Consider the following 21184-nt stretch of genomic DNA (forward strand, 5'->3'; position numbering starts at 1 on the left):
AAGTGCATAAGCAGACGAGAAAAAAGAAGGCACATCAAATGACGAGATGTGCAGCCAGTGAAGGTCCCCGGGAGTGTTGCAAGTTAAACTGATGGAAAGACGTTTAGTATTTAATTGCTCTTCATGTAACATTACTCTGCTTCAGAAATGTTTTGTATTTTGATATAAATAAACATTTGCTAAAAAAAAGTTCATTTTCTAATTTTCTTTTTTGTACCTAGGGAGTACTTCCTGATGTTGTCTCACCCCTGGCCCTAGGTCTCCCTAATCAACCCACTTTAAACTCACGACTCAACATGATTCTGAAAGGATTTGCAGCTGGGAGATGAAGAGGTTGCCTTTCGTTCATTGAACACACATGTACTGAGGGTATACTGTGTGTGAGTCACTGTTCAATTCACTTGGGGTGCACGAGTGAACAGACCAGACAAGGCTCCTGCTCCTGGAGGGCTTTTATTCTGGTGGTGGGGAGAGAGAATGAGTCGTTATTGCACTAAGAAAATGACATCAAATGACCTAAGGCAAAAAAAAAAAAAAAAAAAAAAAAGGAGCAGGGTAAGGGGCTGCTGATGTACAGAAGGAGGGAGGGGGCTGCGGTTTAGAACACTATTTTAGAGTGCTCAGAGAGGGCCTCGGTGGGAGGCAGCCCTGGAGCAAAGGCAAAAAGGGAGTAGCTTGTCTGGTGAATGCACACAGATGTCTCTTTTACTTTGTAGGCTTTTTACGCTGGCTCTTCAATTATGCGATTAAGATAATTTTTTGGTTGGACTCCATCTTTGTCTAAATGACCCCCCAGCCAGCAACTCCTGCTGGCCCTCGGCAAAATCTCATGCAAGAGTCAGGAGTGTGATGGCCCCTCTGTCTCTACCTTTCTTTTCCCCGGGAGGGAGCGATGTTCAGGCTTCAGCATCTCACTCTGTCTCCTCCAGGGTTGAGTTTGGGGACTTGACTTCCTGCCCTGGCCCGTCCTCATCCTCGTCCTCCCCTTCTCATGCTGGATGTAGGCAATGCTCCCCTTGTTCCCCAGCAACACCTACTAGGCTGCCTTCTCATTTTATTTGGGATTTAGGTAGAGATCGGATGCCAAAATGATACTCCTGTTTATGCCACAACCAAGAGAAGAAAACAGCCAAATGAACAAACCAGCAAACGGACAGAAATAGGCCCATCTATACATTAAGAAACCTCTGCCGTGTGAAATTCCCTAACAGCTGTGAGATGGGCCGTTCCACCAGGCGGGCCCTGTGTCCACACAGCTTTCCTCTTCCTCAGTGATCTGCCTCTATTCTCTTTCCTCTCTAGTTTCCATTCGCTCTTTCCTCTGCCCTCCCCTGCTCTTAGCAGGCCATGATGAAAATCATTTTGATGTCTCTTCTGTATTTGGTCTTAATTTGTAAAAGCAGATGCATGGAGTGTCTCGCAGTCTCTTTCTTATGCATAGGTGAACGTGGCCAAAGTTGCCAACCCTGTCCTGTGAGAGCCGGCTCTCGGCTCATCCAGGAGGCTGTGCGCAGTGCAGTACTGCGCTCCCAGCATGCCATCGGCGTTCCACGGGAGCAGCTGGCTGACCTCACAGTCCTTCTGTAACATTCGCAAGCTCTCTGGCAAAGCTAAATTTAAAAAAAAGTGAGAAAAAAATAATTTTGGTCTGGAGGACCGTCTCTGTTAAATTTAAGAGACTTTCGTCTCTTTTTAAGATGGGGCCTAAATTCGTGTGCTCCATACTTGAAGAAATCCTTTCATTTTTATTTCATTTGATGCTCATGATAACCTCACAGGTTTAGTAAAATAGATAAAAAGTGATTTATCTCTTTTTTGGTCAGAACCAATGAATGAGCCAATCGACGGCCCTTCCCTTCTCCTTCGCTTCCGGTCTCTGCCTCCCTCTCTCCCTTCGTCCTTTCCTCCCCTCATCACTTCTCAAAGGCTTTAAGGCAGCAGGAAGTAGAAAATAAAAATGAGGCCCAGTCCTTTCTCCCTTAGGCCTCCTTTCAGGTGAACATGATGCAGTCCCAGGACACCCATGTTCCCCAAGTGAGGTCATGTAGCGCCTCGAGTCTAGGAAACGGCACTTGGGAACCCTGCTGAGCAACGCCAGGACTTTTATTAGTGGAAGTTTGGGTGAATTATGGTGCCAGAGAAAGGGTTACGGGAGACCAGGTGACAACAAACTCTGGGCTTTGTACACCTTGAGACCATGCTGATTTCAGGGCCGAAGCTCTGCTATTAGGTTTTGGGGAGAGACCAGGCTAGTCCTGGGGTACTCAGGGGTCTGCATCACCACGCAGATGATGTGCTGTAGGTAAACCAGCCAGAGTCTCCTGTGCCCCCAGCCTCCCTTTTTGGGCTGTTTTCCCCATTTCCATGGAATGCTTTTCTCTGTGGTCAGGGGCCTAGGAGCCATCTGTCTACAAACCTAGTGTTGAAGAAGAATTGCATGATGCCTTGGTTTATCAGTCGAGAGAGGTGGGCAGCACCCTGCAATTCCCATACGAGACTGATCACTGCTTTCGAGAAGTTGCTTTTCCTGTGCTCCTCAGTTTTGGTGGAGAAATTGTCCGCATTCACAGTGGCTTGCCTTCACCCCCCACCCCTGGAAAAAGTCCTTGTCCTGCCTGTGCCATTATGAAAGGGGTGACTGGCTGGGTGCGGTGGCTCACGCCTGTAATCCCAGCATTTTGGGAGGCCGAGGTGGGTGGATCATGAGGTCAGAAGATCGAGCCCATCCTGGCTAACACAGTGAAATCCCGTCTCTACTAAAAAAAAAAATTACAAAAAATTAGCCAGGCGTGGTGGCGGACGCCTGTAGTCCCAGCTCCTCGGGAGGCTGAAACAGAATGGCATGAACCTGGGAGGTGGAGCTTGCAGTGAGCCGAGATCGAGCCACTGCACTGCAGCCTGGGCGACAGAGTGAGACTCTGTCTCAAAAAAAAGAGAAAAGGTTGGGGGGCGGACCTTGGGGAAATTCCTTGGTCTTTCTGATGCAGCTGCCGCGGGGAGGGAGCCAGCCTTTCTTGGCAGGAGACCACACGTTCTTTGTGTCTGCGCAGACGCACAGGGTACCTGTCCAGCTCTTCGGGGACTGCCTTGGCAGCACAGGCTGAGTGCAGGGGTCTGCAGCTTGGTGGCATCCTCCAAGGAGAAATGCCACTTTCTCCTTCTTGCAGGCAGCCCCCTCTCTATGCCAGATTATTATGGAGCATTATCTCACTTGGTTCTGAGGGAGAAGCACACCCTTTCCACTCACATAAGGAGGGGGAGGGAAACGCCTCTTAGCACTTCCAGGCACTCCTCAGAAGGCCAGTGACTGGACTTCAACCTTCCCTTTCATCTCCTTCCTGCCGCCATCCTGGTGTGCTGCTAGAGCCAGCTGTGCCGCCTCTTGTTCAGCTGTGCTGGAGGTAACCAGCGCTGTGTGACAGGGTAGGCTGCTTAGCTCCTGTGTGTCCTCAGTTTGGGGCCTTAATCGTCAAACGGCAACAGGAAGTATCCCTTCACACCGGAAGCCCCTTCATCTTATCACGGTTGTGGGCCTTCGCAGCTGCAGCTCCTTGACCTAAATAAAGCCTTTCACTGCGCTTCGTTTCACTGGCTCCTTGTGTGTCTGCCTCACTAGTGTGGAAGCCCCGTGGCAGTGGAGCCCCCATCAGTCCTGTTCACTGTTGGAGCCTGAATGCCTACCACAAAAGAGAGACTTAATATTTATGGACAGAATGAATGACTGGTCAGCAAAACGCCTATGATATTTGGCATTATTTAATTTGGAGGTCGTTGGTACCCTTGGGAGAGCAACTTCAGTGGTGTGATGGGAGCAGTGGCCAGTGGGGAGCTCACTGAGTGGGGACAGAGCCACTGGGGACTGTTATGCAGACAACACTTCAGACACCAAGTGCTTTAAACTGCAGTGTATTAACAGGGTATTTGAGGCATAGCAAGGCCCGCACATCAAAAGGCAATTGTCACTGAAGATAGTTTGTTACAGTTCCTGAGAGGAAGCAGCACACCACGCCATACCACGCCACACCACGCCACACCACGCCACACCACGGGGCCACCTGGGGAAGCACTGGAGTCGGCCGGGAGACAGAGGACGCGGGAGCTGTGGGTGGGGGTCTTCACTGTGGTCTCCCTAGGAAGGAATGGGCGAAGCAGGGTGAGGGGGCTCAGGATTGTCTAGCTTCAATAGTGGTAGCAGGCTCTGGGGCACTGGTACCCTAGGTGTCTACTGCCTGGCCCTGGGTGATTACGGCAGGACTCTAAGACCCTCGCAGGAGGTTTTGGGATGTGGGCTCTGGATTGGGTGGGTTTGTATTTAAAAGGGCATTATGGGGTGAGTTAATGTCTCTAGGAATTAGCTAATCCTGGAAGGGGCAGTCCCTCCAGGGTCAGCAAGGCCTCAGATGTCAAAGCACCAGAAGACAGAGTTCATATACCACATCGCAACAGGGGAGAGAAAGGGGATGGCAGCTAGCAGAGTGTGGTCACAGGTGGGCACTGCCTGAGTTTTAGGTGGAAGGGATTAAAGCATGCTTCTGGAATGATCCAACAGAAGAGACCAAAGATACCAGAGGGAAAGACACTCAGGAAAGGAACAAGGTCCTTGATAGAGAGCAGGGAGGAGCAGGACTGGCCTGCAGGGGAAGGTGCTGGGCAGCCAGGGGCCAGGAGGGAGCTCTCCTGCCATGGCTTGCATTTCTCAGGAGGTGAGAAGCAGGGTATCAGCTGGAAGGCAGAGGGGCCGTGGGGGTGGCGGAGGAAACCTGCAGAGAAGCAAGCCTGCTGGGGAAGCGCTGAGGATCACTGGCTGTGTGGAGTCAGTATGGGGCTGGTGATGATGAATGTGCGGTGGTTTATCCCGAGTCGTGGATTTTCTAGGAAAGTATAATGGAGAGAGTGGGACGAGGTAGTTGAGGGAGAGGGTGAAATAATACGAGAAACCATGGAATCCAAGGTTGGTGAGTACACGAGACAGGACGAGATGCATAAATACAAGTAAAGTGATGGGTCCAATGGATCCGAGACTTGATGACTGGCTTTTGTGTTGCAGTCAGTGTTGGGTTTCTCTGCTTGAAGAACAGGGGCTTGCAGGCAGATCCTGGCGCTCATAACTTACAGGAAGAGCATCTGGTAATGAGTAGGCCATGGTGTGACTGCAAGTGGTTGGCTCAGGTGGGGTAGAGAAGCTCACTGAAGGCAATGCTCAGAGAACGAAGAGCCCAGGGCAATGGGCAGATGCCCTGTGGGGAGGGTCCATTCCTGGGAAGAATGGCCTGACTTGGAAAGAGGGGAAGACTGGGGCAGGCGCTGACATTTTCAGCAAATGAGAGCATCTTGAGGATGGAGGATGTCAGCAACGAGAGGGGAATGGCCAACCCAAAAGGCGCCTGTCTCAGAGGAGCAGCGTGAGGAGGGGAAACGGCCTGGATCCGGCAGAGAGGCCCGAGGAGCACATAGAAAAACCCGGCAGAGAGGCCCGAGGAGCAAACAGTAAATAGTAAATACGTGAGCAAATAGAAAAATCTACGTCAACAACTAAACAGGAGATTAATAAGGAAATAGAGGTCTTGAACAACACTACGCCACTACGCAACAGTTGCACCTACTTGACATATGAAGAACATTCTGTTGAACAACAGCTGAAGCACATTTTTCTCAAGTGCACATGGAGCACTCTCCAGGGTAGACCATATGTTAGGCCACAAAGCAAATCTTAATACATTTAGAAAGATTGAAATCACACAAAATATCTTTTCTTATCACAATGAAATAAAACAAGAAAAGAGCAGAAGGAAAACTGGAAAATCCATGAATATGTGGAAATTAAATAATGCATTCTTGAACACCAATGGGCTAACAGGAAATCACATGGAAAATTAGAAAATAATTGAGACATATAAAAATGAAAACACCATATCCCCAAACTTACGGGATGCAGTGAAAACAGTGCTAAGTGGAAAATGTATGGCTAGAAATGCTACATTAAAAAGAACAAAGATCCCAAATCAACAAACTAAATTTATACTTTAAGGAACTGGAAAAAGAAGAACAAACTAAATATAAAGCTAGGAGAAGAAAGGAAATAATAAAGATTAGGGTAGAGATAAACAAAATAGAGAATAGGAAAATAATAGAGATAATCAACAAAACCAATAATAGGTTCTTAGAAAAGACTGACAATATTGACAAACCTTTAGCTAGACTAAGAAAAAACAAAGGGGACTTAAATAACTAAAATCGGAAATAAAAGAGAGGACATTATAACCAATTTTATAAAAATAAGGAGGATTATAAGAGAATACTATGAACAACAAATTGGATAATCTAGATAAAATGGAGTCTAGAAATATACAACCTACAAAGACTGAATCATGAAGAAATGAAAAATCTGATCAGACTTACAACTACTAAATAGAATGAGTCAATAATAAAAAAAATTCCCAACAAAGGAAATCTCCAGACCAGATGGCTTCACTGGCAAATTCTACCACACATTTAAAAAATTAACACCAATCCTCCTCAAATTCTTTGAAAAAGTTGAAGAGGAGGGAATACTTCCAAACTCATTCTTTTAGATGAGTATTGCCCTAAAATAACATATACTGAAGCCAGCCAAATACATTACAAGAAAAGAAATCTAGAGACCAGTGTCCCTGATAAATATTGGTACAAAAATCCTCAACAAAATATAGCAAACCAAATTCAACAGCATACTAAAAAGATTATACACCATGACCATGCAGAATTTATTCCTAGAATGCAAGGATGTTTCAACATACAAAAATCAATCAATGTAATACATTACACTAGTAGAATAAAGGAAATAAAAACACATGATCATCTCAATTGATGTGGAAAAAACATCTGACAAAATTAAACACTTCTGATGATAAAAACACTCAGTAAACTAGTAATAGAAGAAAACTACCTCAACATAATAAAGACCATATATAAAAAGCTTATAGCAAGCATCATGCTGTATGGTGAAAGACTGAAAGCTTTTCCTCTAAGGTAAGAAAAAGACAAGGATGTCTTGCTTTTGCCACTTTCATTTAATACAAAACTAGAAGCCTGGTGCGGTGGCTTATGCCTGTAATCCCAGCACTTTGGGAGGCTGCTGCAGACAGATCACTTGAGGTCAGGAGTTCTAGACTAGGCTGGCCAACATGGTGAAACCCTGTCTCTACAAAATATACAAAAATTATCCAGGCATGGTGGCAGACTGCTGTAATCCCAGCTACTTGGGAGGCTGAGGCAGGAGAATCATTTGAACTCAGGAGGTGGAGGCTTCAGTGAGCTGAGATCACACTACTGCACTGTAGCCTGGGCAACAGAGCAAGAATCTATCTCCAACAACAACAACAACAGCAACGACAGAACAAACCAACCCCCGCCTCCCACCAAAACCCAGTATAATACTGGAAGTTCTAGCCATTGCAATTAGGCAAGGAAAAAGGGCATTCAAATTGGAAAAGAAGTAAAATCATCTGTGATTACAGATGGCATGATCTTACATGTAGAAAACCTAATGGTTTCACATACAAAAAGTACCTGTTAGAATTAATAAACAAATTCAGCAAAATTGTAGGACACAAAAACAACATGTAAAATCAGTTGCCTTCTACATACTAAAAATGAATAATCAGTAAAGGAAATCAATAATATAATTCCACTTAAAATAGCACCAAAAACACTTAAGAATAAACATATCCAAAGAGGCAAGGGACTTATGATACAGTTTGGATAGTCGTGCCTGCCAAATCTCATGTTGAAATGTAATCCCCAGGGCTGGAGGTGGGGCCTGGTGGGAGGTGATTGGATCATGGGGGTGCATTTCTCATGAATGATTTAGCACCATCCCCTTGGTGCTGTTCTCATGATAGTAAATGATTGCTTGTGAGATCTGGTTGTTTAAGAACTGTATGGCACCCTCCCCCACTCTCTCTCTTGCTCCTGCTCTGGCCATGTGATGTGCTTGCTCCGGCTTGGCCTTCTACCAAGAGCAGAAGCTCATGAGGCCTCCCCAGAAACTGGGCAGATGCCAGAGCCATGCTTGTACAGCCTACACAACCATGAACCAATTAAACTTCTTTTCTTTATAAATTACCCAATCTCAAGTATTCCTTTATAGCAATGCAAGAATGGCCTAATACACCTTATATACTGAAAACCACAAGATATTGTGGAAGAAACTAAAGAGAACACATGTAAATGTGTTCACGGATTAGAATACTTGATATCATTAAGATATCAATACTTCCCTCAGTGACCTACAGTTTCAGTGTATTTTCTATAAAAATTCATTTTTTTCTTTTTTGCTGAAATAGAAAAATCCATCCTGAAATTTATATGAAATCTCAAGAGACCCCAAACAGACAAAGCAATCTTGAAAATGAAGAATTAAAGATGGAGGTTTCACACTTGGGGGTTTCAAACATCTTACAAGCTGCGGTTATCAGAACAGTATGGCACTGGTACAAAGACAGACACATAGGGCCGCCAGCCATGAGCGCCACGCAGCTAAACAAAGGCCCCTCGTATGGCCTCTTGGCTGAGGTTAGGAACCGGCTCCTGTCCAAATATGACCTCCAGAAGGGGTCAGAGCTCCGCAGCCGGATCCAGGGACTCACTGGCCTCTCCACGGCCCTGAGTTGTAGAAGGGCCTGAAGGATTATCTTGTGCACACTCGTGAACAAGCTGCAGCCGGGCTCAGACCCCAAGATCAACCGCACCGCGCAGAACTGGCACAGCCGGAAAACCTACGGCATGAACCCCGTGGACCGGTTTGAGGCCAACGACCCGTTTGAGAGCGGGAACACGCTGCAGGCGCAGGTGTCTCTTCTCGCCCTGGCAGGGAAGGCCAAGGCTGAGGGGCTGCAGAGCGGGGCGGACAGCGGCGACAAGCGCTCGGAGAAGCAGGAGGGGACCTGACGCCGCCGCCAGGAAGGCCGGCCAGTGCGTCATCGGGCTGCAGATGGGGCCCTCAGATGCACCAGCCAGTCCGGCATGACCGCGTACGGAGAGGAGGCATCTCTACGACCCCAAGAACCACATCCGTGACCCCCCATGGACCACTCGACCATCAACCTCTAGATGGCTGCAAACAAGTGCGCCAGCCAGGTGGGCACGATGGCTCCCGGGACCCGGTGGCACGTCTATGACACCAAGCTGGGCACCGACAAGTGTGACAACTCTTCCATGTCCCCGCAGATGGGCTACACACAGGACGCCAACCAGAGCTGCCAGGTCTTCGGCCTGGGCCGGCAGACATAGGACCCCAAGCACTGCCCGCAAGGCACAGGGGCCGATGGGGCTCCCTCGGGTGCAGGCGACTGTCCCGGCCCTGGGGAGGCCCCTGAGTATTCCCCTTACTGCCAGGAGGAGACCGGCTGCTGAGGCTCCCAGCTTGCTCTCTCCCCACATTGTCTCCCCGTCTGGGTTTTTGGGGTTTTTTGTGTTTTCTTTTTCTTTTTTCTTTTTTCTTTTTTTTTAACCTATTCAGTGCTGCCAATCAACCAAGGGTCTGTGAGTGGCGGCGCTGGATCAGGCAGCAGGGCTTTTTTCTCCTCTTGCCTTGGTTCCTTCGCAGGACTGAGCCACCGGGCTGTGGGGGAAGGGGTCAAGGCTCTATCCCAATGCGTGTAGGGGGAGGGTCCCTGTTGGCACGTTCAGGCTGTGAGCAGAACTGTGCTGGGAGAAGAGACCTGGGCATGGAGGGAACCGGTCCCGGAAAGTTTCCAGTTGCCTCGCCTCTTTCCCCTTCTGTCAGCCGATCAGTTTGTGGTTTCTGTACCCGCAAAAGTTTCAGGAAGTATTTACAAAAGAAAAAAATATATATATGTTTTATTTTTCCAGAGGAATGGGGCAGGGACAGTGGAGAGGTGCTGGAAAATGAGTCCCCTGGGAGAGGGAGCCCAGCCACGATGCTAAATAGCTCAGGCTCCTGAGTGGCTGGATTTCCCTAGGACCCTCAGACCAACAGACCTCAGACCCTCAGACCCATCTCATGGCCTGGTTGGGAAACTGAGGCCCATACAAGGAAGTGGAATTATGAGTTGTTGGGGTCAAGCCTGAACCCCTATCCATGCTAATCTCCCCCCACCTCCCGCCCCCGCCACTGTGGCCTCAGTAGGTTTTGTTGTTGTTGCGCAGGCTGGAGCGCAGTGGGGCAATCTCAGCTCACTGCACCTCCACCTCCTGGGCTCAAGGGATTCTTCTACTTCAGTCTCCCGAGTAGAGTGGCTGGGACTGCAGGTGCTCAACCGCGCCTGGCTAATTTTTGTATTTTTAGTAGAGATGGGGTTTCACCATGTTGACCAGGCTGGTCTCGAACTCCTGACCTCAGGTGATCTGCCTGCCTCGGCCTCGCAACGTATTGAGATTACAAGCATGAGCCACCGCGCCTGGCTCCTGAGTAGGTTTTAAGGGGCCCCAATCCTTCTTTCCCCTTCCAGGCCTGACCAGCTATACTGCTCTGGTTCCCCGCCCCTTACACAGTCCACCAAGTACTGCACAGGAAACCCCACCCAGGGGTCCTGCACCATGAGATAATGAGAAATAAGGACTATGGACCAAACGCAATAAAACCTCTGTTTGTAAGAAGACAAAGAAAAAGGAAAAAAAGACAGACATATAGACCAATGGAAAAGCATAGACAGCCCAGAAATAACCCCTCACATATATGGTCAAATAAATTTTGACAGTGGTTCCAAGAGTATTCAATGGGGGAAAAACAGCCGTTTAAAAAAATGGTGTTGGAAAAACCAGATATTTATATGCAAAGAAATAAAGTTGACCCTTAACTTAAACCATATACAAAAACTAACTCAAAATGACTCAAAGACCTAACTGTAGGCACGAAAACTATAAAACTCTTAGAAGAAAGCACGGGGGAAAGGTTCATGGCATTGAAATTGTCAATGATTTTTTTTGGGTGTGGGGATAAAACACCAAAAGCACAGGCTACAAGAAAATACTGATAAATTGGATTACATCAAAATTCAAAACTTTTGTGCATCAAAGAACACTATTAGTAGATGGAAAAGGGACCCATGGAACGGGAGAAGATATTTGCAAATCATCTGTCTGATTAGAGGTTCATGTCCAGAATGTATAAAAAACTCTTTCAACCCAACAACAACAACAACAAACCCAAATGACTTGATTAAAAAGTGGACAAAGAACTTCATAGACGGTTCTTTCAAGAAGATATACGAATGGGTAATAAGCACATGGAAAGACGCACAGCATCACTAGTCATTAGCGAAAAGCATATCAAAACCACGATAAATACTACCTTATGCCCATTAGAATGGCTAGTATGTGCATATTCAAAACAATAGAAAACAATAAATGTTAGTGAGAATGTAGAGAAATTGGAACCCTTGCACACTGTTGGTAGAAATGTAAAATGGTGCAGCTGCTGTGGAAAACAGTATGGTGGTTTCTCAAACAGTTAAAAATGAGTCTGACTGTAGTGGCTCATGCCTGGAATCCCAGCAATTTGGGAGGCCAAGGCAGGAGGATCATTTGAGGCCAGGAGTTCAAGACCAGGAAGACATAGGAAGACATAGAAGACATAGGAAGACCCTGTCTCTACAAAATAATAATAATAAAAAAAACCCAGCTGGGTATGGTGGTGCACGCCTGTGGTCCCAGCTACTCAGGAGGCTGAGGTGGGAGGATCACCTGATCGCAGGAGGTTGAGGCTGCAGTGAGCTATGATCATGCCACTGCATTCTAGCCTGGGTAACTGTGTGAGATCCTGTCACTAAACAATATTTTTTTAAATGAAATTATCATATGATTCAGAAATTCCACTTCTGGTTAAATACCCAAAAGAACGGGAAGCAGGATCTTGAGGAGCTACATGTAGGACTATGTTCATAGCAGCATTATCCACAAAGCCAAAAGGTGAAAGCAACCCACATGTTCATCAATGGATACACAGATTTTAAAAATGTGGTGTACACAATGGAATATAATTCAGCCTTAAAAATGGAAGGAAATTCTAAAATACGCTACTACATGGATGAACTTTGAAGACATTATGCTAAGTAAAATAAGTCGGCCACAAAAAAAACAAATACTGCAAGATTCTACTTATATAGAGTGCCTAGAATAGTTAACTTCATAGTGAAAGAATGTAAAATCATGTTGCTAGGAGCTGAGGGTAGAGAGAATGGGGAGTTATTGTTTAATGGTAGAATTTTAGTTCTGTGAAATAAAAAGAGTCCTGGAAATGGATGATGGCAGTGGTTGCACAACAGTGTGAATGTGCTTAATAACACGGAGCTGTACATTTAAATATGGTTAATACGGGAAATTTCATGTTACATTATTTTACCAGAGTTAAAAATAATAAAAAGAAGTCTATATAAATATATACTTCACTTCTTTTAACTTCTTTTATAAGATTACATAAAGCAATTATTATCACATTGTATTATTGGATTTACAACATAATATAGATTTAATACATATGATAATTGTACAAAGGAAGCTGAGGGATGAAGGTGTACTGGAACAGGGTTTCTACAGTTTACCAGAATGAAGTTATTTTGATGTAGACTGTAATTACTTTGATGAGACTGCAATTAATTAAGATGTATGTTATAATCCCCATATCTGCCACTACCAAAAGTACAAATATACTGTTTAAAAAATCAAGAGGAATTATATATTACACTAAAAGTATCTATTTGATACAAAAGAATATAATAAATAAAGAACAAGGAATAAAAAACTCATGAGACATATAGAAAACAAATGGTAAAATGGCAAATATAAATTTAACCATATTAATAATTACATATGTGAATGAACTAAATAATCAAAAGGTGGAGATTGTTAGACCAGATGAAAAAAAAGATCTTACTCTATGCTGTCTATAAGAGGCGTATTTTAGCTTCAAAGACACAAGAATTTAAAAATAAAAGGGGGGAAATATATATATGCCATGCAAACAATAACCGTAAGAGAGTTGCAGTGGCTATATTAATAGCAAAATATAGTTTAAGACAAAAATATTTCTAGAGACAAAGTGATATTTCACAATGACAAAAGGAAAATATAACAATTGTAAATGTCTATGCCTGAAACAAGAGAGCTGTCAAATATTTGAAGCGATAACTGACTGAATTGGAAGGAAAATAAACCATTCAGCAAGTAAGAGACCTGAACACTTGACTTTCAGTGACTGAAAGAAAAAGCAGACAGAAAATCATTAAATGAATAGAAGACTTGAACAACAGCATTGACCAGCTTCATCTGAGAGCGAGAGAACACTTGAATCAACCACTGACAGCGGAATACATATTCTTGTAAGTATACTTGAAATCTTCTCTAACATAGATCATACGCTATACTATCAAATCTCAACAAATTTAAAAGAAATGAAATAAAAAAGCATATTCTCTGAACACAAAAGAATTAAATTAGACATCAACAGTGGGGAGAAATCTGGGAAATCTTCAACTATTTGTAAGTTAAACAACATTCAGGGATCCCTCCTCATCCTTGCTTTCACTTTCTGTGGTTTGACAGACAACTCAACTCAAATAGATCATACGCCTAAATGTAAGAGCTACTATAAAATGATAAAACTTTTAGAAGAAAACAAAATATTCTTCATGACCTTAGATTGAGCAGAGTTCTTAAACATGATGCCAAAAACATATTTCATACTTGAAAAAATGTTTGAATTCATCAAAATTAAAACCTTTTTGCCTTCAAAAGAAAACATTAGGAAATTGAAAGACAAGCAAGAGACTGGAGAAAGTACTTGCAAATCATAATCTGATAAAGGATTTGCATTCAGGATATATAAAGAACTCGATAATAAAAAGAAGACAACTTAATTTTTTTAAAAAATAAATATTGAATATTATATCAACTTTCATATATATAACATATGTTTTATGTGTGTGTATATATCATATATATCAAAATCCTTACATACAATGATATATAAAAATCTTCATATATGTTATATGTACATAAAGATTTAGATATATATAAAACATACATAAGTTATATATATGTTGGTGTAATAGCTAACATCTATATATCTAATAGTTTATTAGCTATCTAATATATATCATATATATCAAAATCTTTATATATAAACATATAGAAATCTTTATATATGTTATATGTATATAAAGATTTAGATATATAAAAAACATACATACAACTTATATATATGTTGGTGTAATATCTAATATGTAGTTTATTAGCTATCCAATGTACTATAAACAGATTATCAATATTATAAGCTATCAGAAAAATGCAAGTTAAGGCAGATGATACGCCTCTTTACACACCAACTAGAATATCTGTGATAAAAAAATATGTTGTGAGGATCTGAAGAAACTTCAGCCTTCATAACTTGCTGATAAAAATGTAAAATGTTATGGAAAAAAGTTTGACATTTCTTAAAAAGTGAAATGTATATCAAATATTTAAAGAGGAACTACTACTCATCGTTTTACAGACTCTTCCAAAAAACAGAAGAAAAACAAAATATTCCAACTCATTCTATGAGGTTTAAAAAATCAAGGAGAATTGAAGGTACCAAAACTGGACAAGAACATCACAAGAAAATAAATTATCGCCAATATCTCTTATAGATGGAAACATTCTCAACAAATAATAGCAAACTGAATTCAGCACATATAAAAGGATTGTACTTTACTACCAAGTGGGTTTAATATCTGAAAATCAAAAAATCATGTAGTACACAGTATTAACAGAGTAAAAGCCACAACCACATGGTTCACCTCAATAAATGCAGAAAGAGCATTGGACAAAGTCCAATGCTTTTTGATTACTAAAACACTCCAAAAAGTGGGAATAAAAAGTGAACTTTATAAACCTGATAAAAAGCATCTATGAAAAAATTCTCAACTAATACTATCCTTAATGGTGAAAGACCATACTTTTCTCCTAAAATCAGGAGCAAGAAAAAGATGTTTGCACTCTTCAGTTCTATTTAATAATATACAGCCAGGACAATTAGGCAAGAAAAATAAATGAAAGGCATTCAGATTGGAAAGGAAGAAGGAAAATTATTTGCAGATGACCTGATCTTGTATATAAAAAATTTTAAGGAATTCACTAAAAAACTTTTACAAGAAATGAGTTCAGCAAAGTTGTGGGATACAAGATTATTATTCAAAAATCCACTATACTTCTATACACTAGCAACAAAAAACCCAAAATGAAATTAAGAAAAAAATTCCACTTAAACTAGCACTAAAAAGATAAATTCCTAAGAATAATAACAAATGAAGTGCGAGACTTGCACACTGAAAATGATAAAACGTTGTTGTAAGAAATTTCGGATCTAAATAAATAGAAATAAATGTCCATGGATGGAAGACTTAATATTGTCAAAAGGGCAATACTCCCCAAATTGATGAATAAATCCCTATTAAAATGCCAGCAGACTTTTTTTATATTCTAAAATTCATATGGAAATTCAAGGATCCCACAATAGCTAAAACAATCTTGAAAAAAAAAACAAAGTTGGAGAACTCAAACTTTGTGGTATGTTAAAGCATACTACAAAGCTACAATAATCAAGACAGTGGGATACTGGCATAAGGATAGACACAATGGTTAATTGAAAGTCCAGAAGTAAACTCTTACATTTATAATAAACTGATTTTTGACAAGGATGACAAGACAATTCAATGGAGAAAGAATATTCTTTCTAATAAATGGTGTGGGGACAACTGGATATCCACATGCAAAAGAATGAAGTTGGGTCCTCTACCTCACACTATCGATAATAATTAACTAAAAATGAATCGTAGACATAAACACAAATGCTACAACTATTAAACTCTTCGAAGAAACATAGGATTAAATCTTTATGGTCACAGGGTGGGCAATGGTTTCTTAGATTTGACACCAAAAGCATAAGAAACAAAAATAAAAAGAGATAAATTGGGCTTCATAAAAAAATCAAAACTTCTGTGCTTAAAATTACATCATGAAGAAAGTGAAAAGGCAACCCACAGAATGGGAGAAACTATCTGTAATCGTATATCTGATAAGACACTTGTACAAGGGATACATAAAAATTCTAACAACTCTACAATAAAAGATAAATAATCGATTATAAAATGAAAAAGGACTTAAGTATATATGTATCCAAAGAAGAGATACAAATGACTAATAATCACATGAAAAGATACTCAGCATCATTAGTCATTAGAGAGAGACAAATCAAAACCACAATAAGATACCACTTCACACTCACTAGGATGGCTAAAATCAAAATGACAGGTAATAATGCTGGCGAGGATGTGGAGAGATCAAAACCCTCACACATTGATGATGGGAAAGTAAAATGATTCAGGCATTTAAAAAACATTTTGACAGTACCTCAAAATGTTAAACACAGGGTTACCATATGACCTGGGAATTCTACTGCTAGATATAAACCCAAGAGAATGAAAACATATGTCCATACAAAAACCTGTACACAAATGTTCATAGTAGCGTTATTCATACCAAAACATAGAGACAATCCGAATGTCCATCAGCTGATGAATGGATAAACAAAACGTGACACATTCATATAATGGAATACTACACAAGGAATTAATTGCTGATATCTGCTATAATGTGGATGACCCACAAAAATGTTATCTTCAGTTACGAAAGACCAGATATTGTATGATTCTATTCACATGAAATGTCCAGAATAAGCGAGTCTATAGAGACAAAGTAGATTGGTGGTGGCCTAATGCTGAGAGAGAGGGTTGGGGGAAAATAAGGGTTGACTACTAATGGGTACGGGGTTTCGTTTTTGGAGTGATAAAAATATTCTAAAATTAGGTCGAGGTGATGGTTCTACATCCATCCAGTGAATATACTGAAAACTACTGAATTGTATATTTTAAATGGGTGAATTTTATGGAATGTGAATTATGTCTCAATAAAGCTGTTAAGAAAAAGTAAAACATGTTAAGCATAAAGTTATCAATCCAGTCCCAGGAATTTACCTAAGAGAAACAAAATATATTTCCATTCCACATAATATTTTTTCAAATGTTCATCACAGATCATGGTGGATGGGAGGAGGACTAAATTGTATTTCCAGACAGAGTAGCATGTGGGGGCTAGCATTACGAATTTTAGCTCCAGATTGACTGCAAGAACAAACAAGCTGTCCTGAGAGGACCCACAGACCCTCTGAAGCAAATGGACTTCTCCTGCGGGACCCGGGAGACGTCCCAAATACCGTGAGTGCCCCGACTGGTGGAAGTGGGAAACACACTGAACACACACCCCACTGAGAAGCTGAAGGACTGTTTATGGGAGAGGTTTCTGACGTTACCTGGAGCTGAGTCAAGTTAGAGAGCCGAGCCGAGCGAAATACAGCGGTAGAGAAAGCAGCAGGAAGGCCCTGGGAGCTCGCTGGGTCCCCAAGCAGCTCATTCCCGCCTGGCACCACAGGGATCATTCAGGAGGGTGGCCAGAGGACCACCTTTCCTTTCTAAACTAAACTAAAGCCCTTTTCTTTCACAGCTGGGAGGCTTAAAGCCTCAGGCAAGTTTTCAAGCCGTATCGCCCTCCGACTGGAAAAAGACTGAGGGCTGTTGCAGAGGACACAGAGGGCGTGAGACTAGTCCTTCGGATTCTGTGGGAGCTGGGTGAGACCTGTGACTGCTGGCTTTGCCCCACTTCCTGGACAACCTGCATGACTCAGCAGAGGCAGCCATAATCCTCCTAAGTACACAACTCCAGTTACCTGGGAATCTCACCCCCATCCCCACAGCACCTGTAATCCCAACTACTTGGAAGGCTGAGGCAGCCGAATTGCTTGAACCTGGGAGGTGGTGGTTGCAGTGAGCTGAGACCATGCCACTGCCCTCTATCCTGGATGACAGAGTGACACTCCTTCTCAAAAATAAATAAATAAGGAAAGAAGCACAAAGAACACCTGGGAAATTCACTGTAAAAAGATCTTTGCCTGGGCACACTGTCATCAGGTTATCCAAAGTTAAGACGAAGAAAAGAATCCTAAGAGCTATGAGACAGAAGCACCAGGTAACCTATAAAGGAAAACCTATCAGATTAACAGCAGATTTCTCAGCAGAAACCCTGTAAGCTAGAAGAAATTTGGGCCCCTATTTTCAGTTTCCTCAAACTAAACAATTATTAGCCAAGAATTTTGTATCTAGCAAAACTAAACATCATATTTGAAGGAAAGATACAGTCATTTTTAGATAAACAAATGCTCAGAGAATTCTCCATTACCAAGCCACCACTACAAGAACTGCTAAAGGAGCTCTAAATCTTTAAACAAATCCTGGAAACACATCAAAACAGAACCTCTTTAAAGCATAAATCACACAGAACCTATAAAACAAAATGCAAGTTAAAAAGCAAAAACAAAATGCAAAAAACAAAGCAAAGCACACAGGCAACAAAGAGCATGATGAATGCCCCGGTACCTCACGTTTCAATACTAACTTTGAATGTAATGTGAATGGCCTAAATGCTCCACTTAAAGATACAGAACCACAGAATGGATAAGAACTCACCAACCATCTGCTGCCTTCAGGAGACTCACCTAACACATAAGGACTCACATAAACTTAAAGTAAAGGGGTGGAAGAAGGCATTTCATGCAAACGGACACCAAAAGCGAGCAGGAGTATCTGTATCAGACAGAACAAACTTTAAAGCAATAGAGTTAAAAGAGACAAAGAGGGACATTATTTAATGGTAAAAGGCCTTGTCCAACAGGAAAATATTACACCCCTAAACATATATGCACCTAACACTGGAGCTCCCAAATTTATAAAGTGATTACTAATAGACCTAACAAATGAGATAGACAGCAACACAATAATAGTGGGGGACTTCAATACTCCACTGACAGCACTAGACAGGTCATCAAGACAGAAAATCAATGAAGAAACAATGGATTTAAGCTATACCTTGGAACAAATGAACTTAACAGATATATACAGAATATTTCATCCAGCAACTGTAGAATACACATTCTATTCAACAGTGCATGGAACTTTCTCCAAGATCGGCCATATGACAGGCCATAAAATGAGCCTCAATAATTTTAAGAAAATTGAAATTATATCAAGCACTCTCTGAGATCACAGTGGAATAAATCTGGAAATCAACTCCAAAAGGAACCCTCAGAACCATGCAAATATAAGGAAATTAAATAACCTCCTTCTGAATGAGCATTGGGTCAAAAACGAATTCAAGATGGAAATTAAAAATGTCTTCAAATTGAATGACAATAATGACACAACCTATCCAAACCTCTGGGATACAGCCGAGGCAGTGCTAAGAGGAAAGTTCATGGTCCTAAACACCTACATCAAAAAGTCTGAAAGTGCACAATAGACAATCTAAGGTCATACCTCAAGGAGCTAGAGAAACAAGAACAAACCAAACCCAAATACAGCAGAAGAAAGGAAATAACCAAGATCAGAGCAGAACTAAATGAAATTGAAACAAACAAAGAAAAAAATACAAAAGATAAATGAAACAAAAGCTGATTCTTTGAAAAGATAAATACAATTTATTTATTTTTGAAAACATAAATAAAATTGATAGATCATTTGGATTTATCTTTGAAAAGATAGATAAAATTTATAGACCATTTGGATTTTCTCTCTTCTTTTCTTAGACAAAACAAGATTAACCAAGAAAAGAAGAGAGAAAATCCAAATAACCTCACTAAGAAACGAAACAGGAAATATTACAACTGACACCACTGAAATACAAAAGATCATTTAAGGCTACCATGAACACCTTTATGCAGATAAACTAGAAAACCTAGAAGAGATGGATAATTTCCTGGAAAAATATAACCCTCATAGCTTAAATCAGGAAGAATTAGATAACCTGAACAGACCAATAACAAGCAGCAAGATCGAAACGGTAATTAAAAAATTACCAAAAAAACAGTCCAGGACCAGATGGAGTCACAGCAGAATTCTACCAGACATTCAAAAAAGAACTGGTACCAATCCTTTTGACACTGTTCTACAAGATAGAGAAAGAAAGACCCCTCCCTAATTCATTCTATGAAGCCAACATCACCCTAACACCAAAACCAGGAAAGGACACAACCAAAAAAGAAAACTACACACTGATGCCCTTGATGAACATAGACGCTAAAATCCTTAACAAAATCCTACTACACACTGATGCCCTTGATGAGCACAGACGCTAAAATCCTTAACAAAATCCTACTACACACTGATGCCCTTGATGAACATAGACGCTAAAATCCTTAACAAAATCCTACTACACACTGATGCCCTTGATGAACATAGACGCTAAAATCCTTAACAAAATCCTACTACACACTGATGCCCTTGATGAACACAGACGCTAAAATCCTTAACAAAATCCTACTACACACTGATGCCCTTGATGAGCACAGACGCTAAAATCCTTAACAAAATCCTACTACACACTGATGCCCTTGATGAACATAGACGCTAAAATCCTTAACAAAATCCTACTACACACTGATGCCCTTGATGAGCACAGACGCTAAAATCCTTAACAAAATCCTACTACACACTGATGCCCTTGATGAACACAGATGCTAAAATCCTTAACAAAATCCTACTACACACTGATGCCCTTGATGAACATAGACGCTAAAATCCTTAACAAAATCCTACTACACACTGATGCCCTTGATGAGCACAGACGCTAAAATCCTTAACAAAATCCTACTACACACTGATGCCCTTGATGAACACAGACGCTAAAATCCTTAACAAAATCCTACTACACACTGATGCCCTTGATGAACATAGACGCTAAAATCCTTAACAAAATCCTACTACACACTGATGCCCTTGATGAACACAGACGCTAAAATCCTTAACAAAATCCTACTACACACTGATGCCCTTGATGAACACAGACGCTAAAATCCTTAACAAAATCCTACTACACACTGATGCCCTTGATGAACATAGACGCTAAAATCCTTAACAAAATCCTACTACACACTGATGCCCTTGATGAACATAGACGCTAAAATCCTTAACAAAATCCTACTACACACTGATGCCCTTGATGAACATAGACGCTAAAATCCTTAACAAAATCCTACTACACACTGATGCCCTTGATGAACACAGACGCTAAAATCCTTAACAAAATCCTACTACACACT

General features: G+C 41.6%; 1 pseudogene; it reads left to right on the top strand.

The window, feature by feature from the left end:
* The first annotated feature begins 8502 nt into the window (after nt 1-8502).
* LOC104661432 lies at nt 8503-9393 on the top strand (annotated as a pseudogene).
* The last annotated feature ends 11791 nt before the right edge of the window (nt 9394-21184 follow it).

Source organism: Rhinopithecus roxellana, chromosome 15 (assembly GCF_007565055.1).
Source record: "Rhinopithecus roxellana isolate Shanxi Qingling chromosome 15, ASM756505v1, whole genome shotgun sequence".
In the NCBI taxonomy this organism is placed as follows: Eukaryota; Metazoa; Chordata; class Mammalia; order Primates; family Cercopithecidae; genus Rhinopithecus; species Rhinopithecus roxellana.